Source organism: Phoxinus phoxinus, assembly GCF_949152265.1.
Source record: "Phoxinus phoxinus genome assembly, chromosome: 22".
Lineage (NCBI taxonomy): Eukaryota > Metazoa > Chordata > Actinopteri > Cypriniformes > Leuciscidae > Phoxinus > Phoxinus phoxinus.
The window spans coordinates 17,066,256-17,081,536 of record NC_136897.1 but is presented as its reverse complement, the minus strand read 5'-3'; the positions used below and the strand labels follow the sequence as shown (position 1 = coordinate 17,081,536).

At 37.4% G+C, this 15,281-nt stretch overlaps 1 long non-coding RNA gene across 13 annotated transcripts in view; it reads left to right on the top strand.

The window, feature by feature from the left end:
* Positions 1–11,020: 11,020 nt before the first annotated feature.
* LOC306990934 overlaps positions 11,021–15,281 on the top strand; it is a 45,338-nt gene continuing 41,077 nt past the window's right edge. For 6 of the 13 annotated variants that reach the window (XR_013795982.1, XR_013795986.1, XR_013795987.1 and 3 more), the window contains exons 1-2: positions 11,021–11,191; positions 11,873–12,063. This is a non-coding gene — a long non-coding RNA (uncharacterized lncRNA). Of the gene's footprint in view, positions 11,492–11,872; positions 12,064–15,281 lie in introns of all 13 variants that reach the window. The other 7 variants (XR_013795983.1, XR_013795991.1, XR_013795992.1 and 4 more) reach the window with 3 other exon arrangements.

Genomic DNA, 15,281 nt, shown 5'->3' with positions numbered 1-15,281 from the left:
ATTATTGCAGGTGTATGACTAACTGGATCATACACCGAATTCAGCCGAGTTAAAACCAGCCAACAGCTCTTATTAAGAGTTTGTTACTCTATGCAAATCTTTGACTTGGTTAGTTAGAATAGGCGTAGCGTTGCAAAATAAGCAAGGGCATTTTGGATAGCATAGCAGGAAGGGGCTTCTAATTTTGCTTGTGTGACATTTTTGTTTTGTTTTGTTTTGTTTTAGCCACGCACCAAGAATGAGAAGGTTTGCCATTTAAGAATGAAGATAAATCACTTGAAGTAAAGAGTGTGCTTTGGTAAAATATCTTGATGATTAAAAAGAAGACAAAAAAAAAACACTTTGGCATTTCATTATACAGCATGCTGAAAGACAATACAAACAGAACGTGTCTCAAGTTTTTACCTAAAAACCCTCTGAAGGCATTGAGAATGTTTCAGTACTGTGGATGTGTCATATTTATGGGATTTGCTCTTTCATCTCTGGAAGTAAATGACACCTCACATTAAATGTATTTAAGTTGATGGTATATATTGACTGGCTTGTGTGTTTTGTGCACTTAATAATGGGTTGCGTATGAATTGAAATCTCATCTTCTCTTGAGTAAGTACTTATTTTGAATAAGTGATTACTTAAATTACTATGAATGTGTGTAGTATGAATGTAATCCGGGAGGTACTACATCCGCCATGCCATGTTGTCATTATCATGTTACCTACCAGCCTTTTTTTATTTTTTATTAACAGAACAGAATATAGGCTACAACAGTATACAGAAATGTACAGAAAATGCCAGTGTACAGAACATCATTAATCCAAACCGCTGTAGTAATGAAAAAAGTCAGATTTATTTCTTTTCTTTTTTTTTTCTTTTCTTTTTTTTTTTGCTTTTTTGTTGACAATATTCTCATAACAAGTGCTGTAGCCTAGTCTTTGATCTCCTGGAGAAAATGGATGGAATTTGGCTTGGACCCTGACAATTTCCTCTTGTGTATATGGAACTTCCCCGAAATAATAAAAAAGTTGTACAAGAAAAATAAAATAATAATTATTTTCATTGGAATAGTATGCCTAGATATATCACAAATCACAATTATTTAACTTGAATATAAACCGTTTTTCTTCTAATAACATTAGCCTATTATGTGACCTACCTGCGGTTGTCGGATCACTGCCACTCACGAATCCTCTCCCGTGGCCTCATGGGATAGTAAAGTGTCTATCATAAGCACACTTCAGAATCTGACCAGAAGTAGGCCTAGTAGGTCATTCGTAGTAGTAGGTCATAGTAGTCATACTCTGAGTTCGTAGAGCACACTTCTTTAGTTTTTCGACTACTAGGCCTATGAGAGATTTCGGTTGTAGCCATAGACTGTAATTTTTTTTTTTTTTTTAATGGTCTTCGGGATATGACCGTTTCTCGAAAGTGCCATGAGAGGGCGCTCTACACCAGCATACTGAATTAAAAACAGTAGCCTAATCTTTAACTATGTGAGGAAGTGAATACTTTTAGTCAGTTAAATAGCTACTGCATATTAAATATAATTAATTATGATACATTATGAACATTTCAATCAGTATGTAGTGTCACATGATCTCGTTACTCTAAATGTTAAATTCATAGTGATTTAGTCATTTGAAACGGTAATTTTACCGAATGTCAAATGTCAACTTCTGGCTGGTTAATCAAATTAGTTAGGAAAAAATATTGAACTGCGTTTTAGTATGCTAATATAGGATTTATTAGCCCTATTTATTAGCTACTATTTTGAGTTAGATTTACTTTTTTATATTTTCAATTTTAATATGATTCTATTTTAATTGTAGCGACTTTGTGCGCGTTTTATTAGTTTTATTTAGTTGTCTTAATATTAAATAGTCTATAGCTCCAATAAAAAAATTATTACAGCTTTATTTCTATTATCGAAAATTATTTTTAATCGTTTTAGTTAACAGTAACACTGCTAAAAGGTTATTCAGGTATTCCATTAATTCATACAGAATATGTGCTGAGTAGCCTATGCATTCTATAGACTGCAGAAACTGTAGTAAAGTAAAATGATAGTAGCCTACACTATTCTAAATGTTTTCAGCTTTCAGTAGTAGGCTACACACACTTTTTGTTTTATCAAAAAGCATGGAAATAAAATATATCTGCCGAGAGAAAACATGCAACATAAAAATAAACCCTGGAAAATATTTTTGAGGTAAAAAATTAAACAGGAAATGTTTTTTTCATCAGAGATGAGCTGACACCAATAATATTATTAGCCTACCTTGCATTATATCGGATTTCTTATATCAATGACATGAACAGCATGCAGTTTGATGTGTTTAGCACCATACTTATTTGGTTTGGCTCAAATTACTAATTTTTCAAGGGTATAAATAGATGAAATGTGAACATGGACTCATTACTTAACTCAAGCATCAATCTTGACTAATCTGCCATAACCACTTAATTTCCCCATACACTCGTGAATCAAGAGATTATCTTCCGTGGGAAGTATGACTAAAGCAGTCGCAAAAAAAAAAAAAAAACCCACACACACACAAAAACACGCTGTATCCTCTAGGGGGCACCAGAGATCTGTGAAACTCCCTCAGTGCAACCTCATTTATTTCCTGTAACAATTACAGAAACAGCACTGCAATGCAATTAACCTATTTTTAAATACAATTTTATTAGGGCGGTTTATCCCAGATAAAGAGAGGCTTAAAATAGGACGAGGTGAGGAATAATTAGCTTGCAGTCATCTTGCCACCTCACGCATATGAAACGTTCTGTCCGAGAACTGTGTTGCTTCATTAAAACGAGTGAACTGTAAACAGAGACTAAGAACAACTGTAGAATTAATCTGCTCTTTATGATTGGCGTCAATTAAACTAACCTTTTGATATATCATCTAAAGAAAACAAACACGAATTCCACACGTAGGCTATTAAAGATAAACACGACTCACTTTTTATAGGAAAATATTCACATCCAATTATCACTAGTGTCTTTTAGGCCTTGATCTAGACCGGGGTTAGCACTTATCTGAATACAAATACACACCGTTCACACTCCAAAAGACTTATCTAATGCATTTAGGCTATAATAGCCTACTTCGTATTATTAATTTGTGTTCTTGATTAAATATTGCATATTTAATTTATTAATATACTACCAAAATTGTTTGTAAAAGCATTCGTTCAAAAGATGTTTTAATTGCACTACAAGTGGAGGAAATTTTCTAAACGTTAAAGACCAGCCGCAATTTTTTGCACAATATATATATAATCAATTATTAAACAAATTGCTTCAGTCCAGTAACTTTCATTTTAAAATATTACTGACAGTATAAAAGTTATTCTTATTTAAAAAAATCCCCAAATCATTCAAGATTTCACTGCAAAAAGGCATTTATCTCGACCTGAAGGTGGACATTTATCCAATTAAACTAAAGGGCCTTTTACTTTAAAAAAAAAGTGTGACCTATCAATTATTGGGCAGAAGGCATGCAGATTGTGTGCAACAGGTTTTAATAATTTAGAGGGCCTTAGAAACGAATGTATCAAATATGATAATGTTGGCTTTATAGGCTTAAGCAATGCGAATTTGATGATGAGAATAAATAACTTGTGGCATACCCCGCAGCAAGCTTGCGATTTGACCAGATTCCCATGGAGTGTCTACAATGCAAAAATACAAAAAGAAAAAGTCAAAGAGCAGCACTTTCGAAATAAGGCTGGACCTGGAAAAAGGCCCATTGAATGTGGAGCTTGCATGTAGTTTTCTACTCACTAAAAGGGGTCTGGATATCCAACAGTGAAAGTGTGCTCTATTTTTCATCTGTCAAAGTAAAAGGTGCTGGAGATTGTATCTTTAAGACTGTATTTGCTCCTGCCGTGCACATGGACGCATGTACACACTCACACACTCATTCGCCAAGCCACCATCTGCATCAAATTGGGCACTGCCATAAAGAAAGTGCCGTGCAAGTGTGGACTGTTGGTGGTCTTCCTTCTCTCAAGCCATGATTATTCACCTTCCTTCAGACTCTGAGAGCTGAAGATGCATATCTGAGTTAAACAGCCCTTCTTGTGCTTAAATCAAGACAAATCGGCTTATTCAGATCCAGACGTCCATGTGTCTTTAAGCCTCCTCAGGCCCCAGCCCTGGCGAAGCGCCATTCACTGCCAGTTCTTTATGATGCTAATGGACTTCCATATCTAATAAATCCCTGTAGATTTGAAGTGTGGAGATGTTATGGCCCGCTTGTTGGAATCCTCCCTCCCACCCCCCTCAATACACATACACCTTTATTCCTTAATTCACCCTCCGGCTTATTTTCCTCCCCCTGCTCGTCGTCGTCAAAACACATGCAAAAATGCCTGACCAGCACATACTTCCTCGTGGTTTCCTGACGAAAAACCTTGTAAGTTTGAGGAAGAGAAAAATCAAATGTGGAAACATAAATTAAGGTACAGGAGGGCTTGTGTTACGCCACAAGGTTTTAGCACTGCTGAAGCATGTCTGCCCTGGAGGTGGCCTGGGCGGGCTCTACATTTCCTGCCCGCTCTGGTGCTTTGCAGAAAAGCCTCTTTGGTGCTCTGGAAGAGCTTTCGGATGGCATGCAGAAGGAGGGTGGAGGAGAATAACGGCGTATAAACTAGAAAAAAAGGGAAAATGATCAAATAGGTCATTTTATTGCCTCAACAAACGAGAAACCTAACAAGGGAGTCCACTCATGGAAGGGAATTGTATTGTGTCAGATTGGTTTCCTTACACATATCCGTTTGAAATCAATGTTTTCATCTGCAAAGTTAAGAAGCTCTGCAACATCTGCAAAGTTACGAAGCTCAAAGTTCAAAGCAAAGGGAGATATTTTATTTTAAAGAAATTGCTTTAAAAGGACTACAACAAACGGCTGGTAGGGACTACACAAGGTTCCTCCTGGGTTAGTGACATGACAAACCTTACAATTTACATAAACCCCGCCCCTGGGAACGCGATTTATAGATTATCATGACAGAATATGGTTATCAATGACTAACTTAGAAGATAACTAGGCTACATAGGCTACATATGAATTCATCAACTAACCATTCAGAAATTTTGTCTAGCCTATATGTTGCCACTTCTTCTTGAGTCTCTCCATCATTGTCCGACTCCGGTTTGAACATAAAAGGCTAAAAATTTTAGAAATTTTCAGTGCATGTCTGTGTGAGGTAATCTAAGCTGCTAACACACGAGTTGTAACTCCGCCCTCTGTGCCGGGAGCAGCAGCTCATTTGCATTTAAAGGAACACACAAAAACAGTGCGTTTTTGCTCACCCAATTTTAACATGCTATATAAAAATGTCTGTGGGGTATTTTGAGCTAAAACTTCACATACACACTCTGGGGACATCAAATAATTATTTTACATCTTGTGAAAAGGGCATTATACCACCCCTTTAAAAATCCTATTCAGGTCTATCTTTAATCAACACAAACTAATAAGCCTACTTCGTATTATGGATATCATTAGGGAATCGTTGACATTATCATTAATAATAGGCATTATCAAACTTACCAAGTGGCACATATATTCTGCTATGAGCGTCATCTACTCAAATATAGGCAGCCCAAGCTTGCAGTCGCAGTATTCAGTGTCTGATATTTCCTAATCGCTGTCATCCAGCCAGAGCAGCGCTGTCAGTCCGCTCATCTGTGTACCTGAAACCGGTGCTACTTCCATGTCTCTCGTATCACTCCGCAGACTCCTCTTGTTTCATCGCCGTCTTCCGTCTCAGATATCGAGTATAGCGAAAATTATATCAGAAGATTTCGATATTGTTCAAGTTTTTGTTGCTAAGAAAAAAATATTTTTGTAGATTGGAGTGGACAATTTTTGGCATTAAAATAATGTTTAGGTACAATTATAAAAAGCATTTTTTTCTGGAAAAAAAAGTATGAACTATCAATCAGAGGGTAGCCATACATTGTGTGCATGGAGTGTGGTCTACAATGAAAGAGAAAAAAGTCAAAGAGCAGCACTTTTGAAAGGAGACTGAACTGGGGGGGAAAGGCCCATTATGTGGAGTTTGCATGCTTTTTTCTTCTCACTAAAATAAGGTCTGGATATCCAACAGTGAAAGTGTGGTCTATTTTTCATCTGTCAAAGTAAAAGGTGTTGGAGATTGTATCTTTAAAATGGTGGTATTTGCACATGGCAGGATTCTATCTATCTATCTATCTATCTATCTATCTATCTATCTATCTATCTATCTATCTATCTATCTATCTATCTATCTATCTATCTATCTATCTATCTATCTATCTATCTATCTATCTATCTATCTATCTATCTATCTATCTATCTATCTATCTATCTATCTATCTATCTGTCTATCTATCTATCTATCATCTATCTATCAAACTGCCCCAGGTAACCACGGTTGTTTTGCCCCCTTAAAACCTGGAAAGAGGACTTCTTTATCTGACACTTTCCGCCATCAGATGACATCTCCTTACATGCGTCTGTGCTTTTTCCATCATGTTCTGTAACTCTAAGGGCTTCTCCTGAACCCTGTCTATCAGGGCAGTGTATCATCAGGGTTTAAACCCAGAGAGCAGAGGGCAAATATCTGCTGATTGAGGTAATTTAGCCCCACGTATCTCTCTGTCTATATCCTCTATCCTTTTTAATAGGCATGTGTCAAGATCAGTAAGGAGGAGGGGGCTGGAGGCTGTAAAACCTGACAGATTGGGATAAATTTATCACATTTTGTTCACAAGACAGTAAAAAAACTTTTATGAACACAAAGTGACATTGTGAAGTTCGTAAAGGTTTATGCATACTGGCTGGTTTTAAAACTTCTAATATTGCTTATTGATCCTACACTTATCCATTACCACACTATTCATCAGGGGCTTTTTTATGATCTTGTCTTGAGAAATTGACAGCTCATTTTCTCCGCCAATGCACAAAGCACTGAACGTGTGGATTCGGTGTAAAATTGAAGGTTATGTATTCTTTATGGTGAGATGATCAATTGTAACCTCCGCCTGTCTGCGGTGGCCTATTTTAATGAGGGGAATGAGACCAAACTCTGTGTCCTGAGAGAAGAGCCTCAAAAAGAGAATAATAAAGTTGGACAATCGACACATGGAGGATTGTGTCAGAGAAGTAAATGGGGGCTCTTTTTTCCTCACAGAAAGGTCAATTATGTTCGGTGACAGCTTCCTCTCAGGTAGTTACCCTGTCATCTTCCTCTCTTCCTTCACTGCAGACTCCACTACATATTTAATACTTTTTTTCCTGACTTATTTCAATCCACCATCAGACGGAGGCCCAAATTGGCAGGGGTGAGAAAAGAAGGTGAATAATTCTCTTCTGCATTAACATGGTTGGGAGACTGATTGCCCTTTCGCGTCTAGAGAACGTGAGCCGAGGCCAAAGGAGCAGAGGTGAGAGAAGGTAGGAAAATGACATTGTTCAGCCTTGAGAATGCCATCGCTCTTTAATCCGGCACAGATCGCAATTCTCCCTCGCGACGCCGCCTGCGACCTGCCGATGTCTCACAAGGTTCTTTCTTCTTTTCATATAGGCTTAATTAAGTAAGCTGGGCTTGAAAATCAGGAAATAAGAGGTCAATTTACAACTTATAGAACGGAGAGATCAAATCAACTCGCTGGTAATTAACAAGGGAATGAGTGAGAATAAAAGATGGGATTCTGCTGCTGCCGAGGGTCTCTTTTAGTACTAGTGCTGTAAAGGATTAGTTAGAAGGTCATCTATAACCACGGAATGACCTTGAAGATTAGACCCCCACGCAGAATCCACTCTGTCCCAGTGTAACCAATCTAGGCTGCCCCAAGGATGGATCTGAGCTTCCTTTGAGGCCCACGGCAGCTCCGGCTGGGGTTCTTCTGCTCTGTGAGCTCCCGCGCTGATCAACCTCTGTGTCATTCTAACGTTTACAGAAGGAGTGCTGGAAGGTTTTAAAGTGCATACATAATGAAAGGACTTTTCCTGCTTAAAATCGTTTCATGCTTCAAGTTTTTGAAAAACTCTGAACACTTCAGTTAAACAGACAAACTCCTGATCTCAATCCAACTGAGTGAGCCATCATTTGAAACCTGCACAGGCATCATGTACCAAACATGATGTAACTGTTACCAAATCTGGAAGAATGGGCCAAATATCAAACCTGAATCTGAAGGTTTTGAGGGATCCTTGGAAGGCAGCCTTTGTTTTGCGTCCTTCATTCAGCTCATTTTGAAGGATGCAATAAGTCTATCATTTGCTTCCTTCAATCACCCACAATCCTTTGCACGCATTCACACAAAAAGAACCGGTGGAAACGAGTCGGCACTGAGATTGTCTGAAATGTAAGACAAAAATAATGTTTTCGGAAATAAAGGCATCTTTAGTTTTGGTGTAAATTAACACTAAACTCTTCACTTAACACTAAACTGCCAATAATGTAAACCACAGTGGTTATCATTCACTGTATTGTATTAATAGAAAGCCAGTTAAGATTAAGACTTTAATATAAAGTATTTTTCCAAAATTAAGTTTTAATAGTAATTCGGCAGATCGGCAGTGGCTCGGTGGTTCTAAAAACCGGAAGGTTGGTGGTTCAATCCCCGGTTCCACCTGACCAAGTGTCGAGGTGTCCATGAGCAAGATACCTAACCCCAGCTGCTCCTGCCGAGCTGGATGGCGCCTTGAATGGCTGACACTGCTGTCGGTGTATGAATGGGTGAATGTGAGGCCACATGTAAAGCGCTTTGGTCTGTGAAAGCGCTATATAAATGCAGCCCATTTACCATTTCATGCTGAGGACTCTATAGCAAGCCTCCGAAAGATTGGACTAGGAAGGATGCAGCTGTTTGAGAAGCACATAAAGTAGCCGGAGCAACTTTTCTCTATTTACGGACATGACGAGACATTCAGGGGTGAGTGAAAAGCATCCTGCTAGGTCTTAAGTATAAACACTTATAATATTACCATAGTCAATCAGAGTATAAGACAAAAAACATATCTTGGAAGAAGGATTGATGATGTATTGACTCATTATTTAAATTGTGTTAAAAAAAATGTTTTTTAAGTTACAGTGTACATTTAACTAACATGAACTAACAATGAACAATATATTTTTATTAAAGGTGCAGGAAGCAATTTCTGAGAAACACTGTTGAAAGTGGAAAGTACCAAGCTCAACGACTCTGGCCGAGCTGTGATATAAACAAAATGCAATTGGATATTTTTAAAAAGGGGAGGAGCTGTTTGATATGTCCCGCCCTGTCTTCCTGTTTAGTGGACATGACGTCAACACATTGAATAATGCTGCAAGTTTCAAGGCACTTCAGTGGGCCTTTAACAAATGAAATAATATTGTAAACTGTTACCAAAAATACAGAAGAATCCAAAAGTGATACAAATATTAAAAATAATCTTATTTTGTATATTTTCCCCTAATTCAATACAAATCGTATATACATATTTGATATTTTTTTCATACCATTTAGAATAAATGAAAATTCATTTATTTGTAGGTATAACATTAGGTCATGTACCCCAAAATGCCAATAATACAAAAAAAAAAGAAAAGAAAACGCAACCCCCCCCCCCCCCACACACACACAAAAAAAAACAATAGCTATAGCCTATAACTGAGCAAATTGGTTATTTATGTTTGATCATTTATTAAAAACATGTAATTATTAAAATGTTGCAGTCCAGTGTGCATGTTTGTTTCTCTGTGTGTCTGTTTGCACGCTCATGTGTTTAAATGTTACATGATGGATGTTTGTATACTCTCTGATGAGCCTCCAGCTGTGTTTTCCTGGGCCCCGCTCTGGTCGAATGAACCTCCAAACTAAATAAACCAGAGCAGAGCCTGATTAAGACACATATTCCTCCCTGTGGGCCGTACTAACAGATCTCCTCACCTGAACACCACAACAATATGCAGATGAGACTAAATACACCATCCAGCAACCAGAGGACATATAGCAGAAACCAGCATCCAGAGAACCAACAGGGGGAAGCAGTGGTTCACACTTCACCGTGTCTTTATGGTCAGTAAATGATGCCTGAGAGCAGACTGCAGCCTGAAAGCAAAATTCATGTTCTGTATGTTCCAACTGTACATTTTATTAGGTGTTTTGTGGGTATTTGGGGAAACAAACATAGGCCTACTGTCAGGCTCTGATGAGGCTGACTTAATTTTCTGTAAGTTTGGGGTACCAGAGGCTTTATAAGACACCAAACATATAATGCAACATTTTTCATTAAATATTTTCATTTAAAGCTTATTATCCAGTTGAAATAGCCTATGGATATATATATATATATCTCTCTCTCTATATATATATATATATATATATATATATATATATATATATATATATAGAGAGAGAGAGAGAGAGAGAGAGAGAGAGAGAGAGAGAGAGAGAGAGAGAGAGAGAGAGAGAGAGAGAGAGAGAGAGAGAGAATTCAACTCAGCACATGCAAATTGAATTGACAGAGGAAGATAGGGAAAGAAGAGAGTGCTCATATTTTTTCAGTTGGTGCTTGACCCTAGGGACTGCATGAAGAATGCAAGAAAATTATTACGCAATAATGCCTTTGCCAACTACAACACCAACACACAAAATGTCTTTCACAATAACACTGTTGCAAAAACCTTGTGCAATAATCACTGTTTACACTACTTGATATACCATATCAAAATGGAAAAGAGAAACAGCTGTCCAAACTAAATCAAATTCACGAATGTCAAACAGCAGGACACATGTTGGCCCATAGGCCTACGCATACAATTATAAGGCTGTCAATTTAACATTTTAATTTAGTGTGATTAACTAAATAAAATAAAATAAAACACTTAGGCTACTTAATTATGCCCCATGATAACCTGTACATTTATAGATAAAAAAATTAAAAAGCATTGCAGACGAAACACAGGCCAGTAGGCGGCGACAATTAACTGTTTATAAACATTGGGGAAATTGTCTGTGTCCGATATCGTCCCCTATACCCTTAAGTAGGGCACTATTTGAGGAGACAGCAATTAGTAGTAGTTTCCGAAACCGTTGTGGACGTTATCGAGTGCACTCATTCAATCTCAACGGCTACAGAATACCCATAATGCACTGGGCGAGTCGCGAGCCGAATGAAAAGACCTTATTCAGAGCAGCGCCATGATGACAGGTATGAAAGCGAGCCTGCGAGGGATAGACTATTTCTGCTATTTATAGATATGTCAGGAAAGGAGTAGAATAGTATCATGGTGTTTCGAATTCAGCCCGTGTCTTTTTGAGTGAGTCACCGAATCGTTAATTTAACTGATTTGTCTAAATTATTTATTCATTCAGTGACGAAACATTGCAAATGCAGTGTGTAAGTTACCTCGGATACGCGCAGCGTTTGATTCTACTGTGGCTTCGTTTGGGAATTATTATTTTTTTCATTTGCGGAGCAAAGACGGAGTAAGTTAAGTGGGGATATAATGTAAGCTACTGAATGTTAACCCCTTGTGTGCTGAACTGCTGTATAAAATAACAATATCACGCTAGCAATTCTGTTGGGTCTGAATATGAGCATGGCTGTGATTACTTGTGGCGTGAGGTTGCGTGCTCTATTGATTTCTAAAACCACTTTTGTAACGTATTTTCAGTGCTTGGCTTCCCTCTACAATAATGTGATTTCATAATATCCTTCTTTAGAATTAATACTCTTAGAGGTCAATACATCATTCAGCCTTGATAGTCTACTAGCACTGGAATATGAAGTTGCCCCTACAGTTATAGAACTGACTCATTTGAGTACTAATCCTTGAATAAAATGAAGAATAATATAGTTGCCTAGATAATGCCTTTCTTATTTCTGCAGATTTAAAGACTGGGACAATGCTGCTGTTGCTGGGATCCCACTTAAATCCCATCTCTCTTTGCCGAGGAGCCCAGAAGCCAAACCTCTAGAACTTCAGTGAGAGTCAGTGTGTACTGAAAGTGTTGGGTTGGATCCAGTCTTCCTCTGAGATATGTGGAGACTTAAAGTTGGATTCCATTTTCACTTTCCAGGTAATAAGAAAAGTTTCTTCTTTCGTCTGTACTGCTCGCAGGAGATAAAGCCCTGGAATGACTTTGTGGCGGAGAGATCTTAACACCACATAAGGCACCAAGAAGCTCTTCTCAACTATTATTACAGCTCTTGAAAAAAGAAAGGAGAAGATATGGAGAGAGAGAGCGAGGAAGGGAAACAAGTTAGTCGCTAAATGCAATGGAACCTGGTTACAATTAGAGGGCGATTTCCAAAAAGGTCAATGAATTCAGATAATATCCTTAGAGGGAGAAAATTTAATACCCTTTTTTTGCTGAATTAATTAATTGTAATATTAGGCTCACTCATGGGGGCTCTTTCTTGAGTGATTAAGCGAGCACATATCTTTAAAAGAGTCCTCAACCCTCATGGGTGTTGTGCCTTTGAACCCAGGGTGTAAGATATATTTATATATAATGCATGAGTCTAAAATAATATACATAAATGTGATCTTACCTCCATCAGAGAGATGCTACAATTATTCGGATGAATTTCTTTTGCCCTATTCATCTGGACAAATGTATAGTTCCTTGAATCATTTTCCCTTCCACAATAATTTGTTTCCATGTCAATGTGTTAAATGTTGTTTTCTGTTTGCAGTCAATATGAATTACTTTTCTTGATCAGAACCCTGAGATGCCCAGATTTTCTCAATAACACTTTCATTAGTACCGATATATTAACTTTGATTAAGAATATACAGTATATCAGATTGAAATAATAATAGTAATAATAATAATTATTATTATTATTTTGATTCATCACTATGTATTACAATGATTAACATACCATAAGTTAGACAGAGACAAAATATTCAATAGTTCAAATCACTGTACATTTTTATCTTTATATCTTGGAGAATTTTTGTGGACCCCAGCTTGAAAGCCCTGTGTTTTAATGGCAAATGTATAATGTTAGGTCATTATTATTGTCAAACTTTGTGATCATTTAACAAACTTTAGCATTCAATTGTGGAAGTGTCAAACTCAACGCCTCATTTAATAATCAAACTTAATATTCAAGACCAATCTAACCTATGTATTTAGTCCTGTCTGTCTGTCACATTTCAAAAAATTCAGATACAGCAAAGCATCTCCTTGATGTTACTTTTATGTTTCCATCCTTGTACGAACCCCCCTTTTAGGGGTCTGTGTTGTCCCAGGCCTCCTTTCCTGTCAATTGCTTTGCCCTGGGGAGAGTTACACAAAGACCTGCAACATGACAGCTTCCTTAACCTGCTGCCAACAGTCCCCAATCAACCTCTCATAATGCGTCATGTCCAGCAGGAAAATAACCTCCCTCATTCCCTTTCAGACTGGCAAACGCGTCAGTCACTCCCTAACTAGTGATATGTCAATCAAACGGTTGCTTTAGAAATGCTGTTGTTTTTTTGTTTTTTGTTTTTTTCAGCTTTACAGAACCATTATTTTTGTTCGGTTCGAATTCTGTTAGCGTTCACTTTGAGAACTTGATCTCTCTGTTTGTCAGGTAAGATTGCTGGCTGCGTACAAATAGACTATGAAGGCTAGAGGCATGCCATGCTCCTATTCGTCTTTTTTATGGATCTCAGAGGAGCAGGTAGCCTGTTTATCCGAAATGTTCCCAGAAACGGGGGCTAAAAAAAACAGGAAATTGTATTTTGTTGAGCGAAGGATGTCTCTGTGAACATTGCACACAGTGATTTTCTAAAACATCCTCTCGCCAAGTTCAGGGGTTAATGTTTTTGGTGTCATAAACTGCTCTCCTTTTAATGGGCGTTTGTTGAAAACAGTTGGGAATGTGCTCTTAAATTCGTTGCTTTTCCTTCTCCTTCTCACACATTCTCTTTCTAAATCTGACACATCAGGTTTCTTCCACCGGTAATGATCAAAGTCATATTAAAACGATGCTCGTTTCACACAGGAGGGGGGTAGGGGGCAATGTGTGTGCCTCCAGCTTCGGTTCCTGAATTAATTTCCAGATGAAAATGTTGGTTTAGCGCAATCAAGTGATGTTATAAACATCCCTCTATACCTCAGGCGTTGTGCTACCATTCTCTGACCTTGCTAAACATTCAGGTGCAATTAATTATTTCAGCGAGATCTAGCGACTGCTTCAAACTGATTAGTCTCCCTGGGGGGTTGGACATTATTTTAAAAACACTTTCTCATCATGAATTTTAATCATCCCAAAATGTATCGATTAATTATTAATTAAGTAACTTTAAGTGATGCCAGGTGGGTATAATTTCAAAAAGAATTGGAAAAATCCTTTTGGGGGTGAAGACTTTAAAGTACAGGCGCTGTGAATTTATGTGTTGGCAGTTTGGTTTCTTTCATGTTCAAAAACACTTTTTTCCTCCCTAAAGTGGGTCTTTGGTCTTGTTTGGACAGAAGAGACTAACTATGGATATTTTTTGCGCTTGTTTGCACGGAGCGCCAGTTCTTCGCTTGTAGCCCTGAGATATATTTAAAATTGAGTGCACTCGCTTTAAATGGCAGAGTTGTACTATTTAACAGGTGCCACTGAGAGCCAATATGTGAATATGGGAACTTGTCTGAAACTAATCTTGTCTGAAATGAGTACTTACAGTCAACCCCCCCCCCAAATAAATGAAATACATACATGATAGCAGATTTTGCCCCCAATTAATTGAAGGTGTCCTTATAATCTACATTTTAAATGTTGAAGCCTAAATAAAAGATTGCATAATGATAATGCTAGCCATTGTTAATGAATTTTTTTCTTTTACACTACCGTTTAAAAGTTTGGGGTCGGTAATTTAAAGTTTCTTATACTTGCCACGGTTGTATTTATTTGATCAATGCAAGTCAATACAGTAAAAGGTAAATTGCTACAATTTAAAATAACTTTTATATTAATATTTTTTAAAATGCAGGTTATTTCTCTAGTGACACCTGAATTACTCTAGTCTTCAGTGTCACATGATCCTCCAGAAATCATTCTAATATGCTGATTTGGTGCTCAAAAACCAATTTATTATTATTATCAATGCTGGAAAAAGTTCTGCTGCTTAATATCTATGTGGAAACCGTGATAGGTTCAAAAGAACAGACTAACATTATACTGTAATTTAGGTAGATAGACACATAGATACTGGAGTAGATATATAAATATTTTGTGGATCTGTGTTTTCGTTTTATTTAGCAGCTTTTTATTTCAAATACAGGTAAATCCAAATCCTATTATGCTTTGCAAC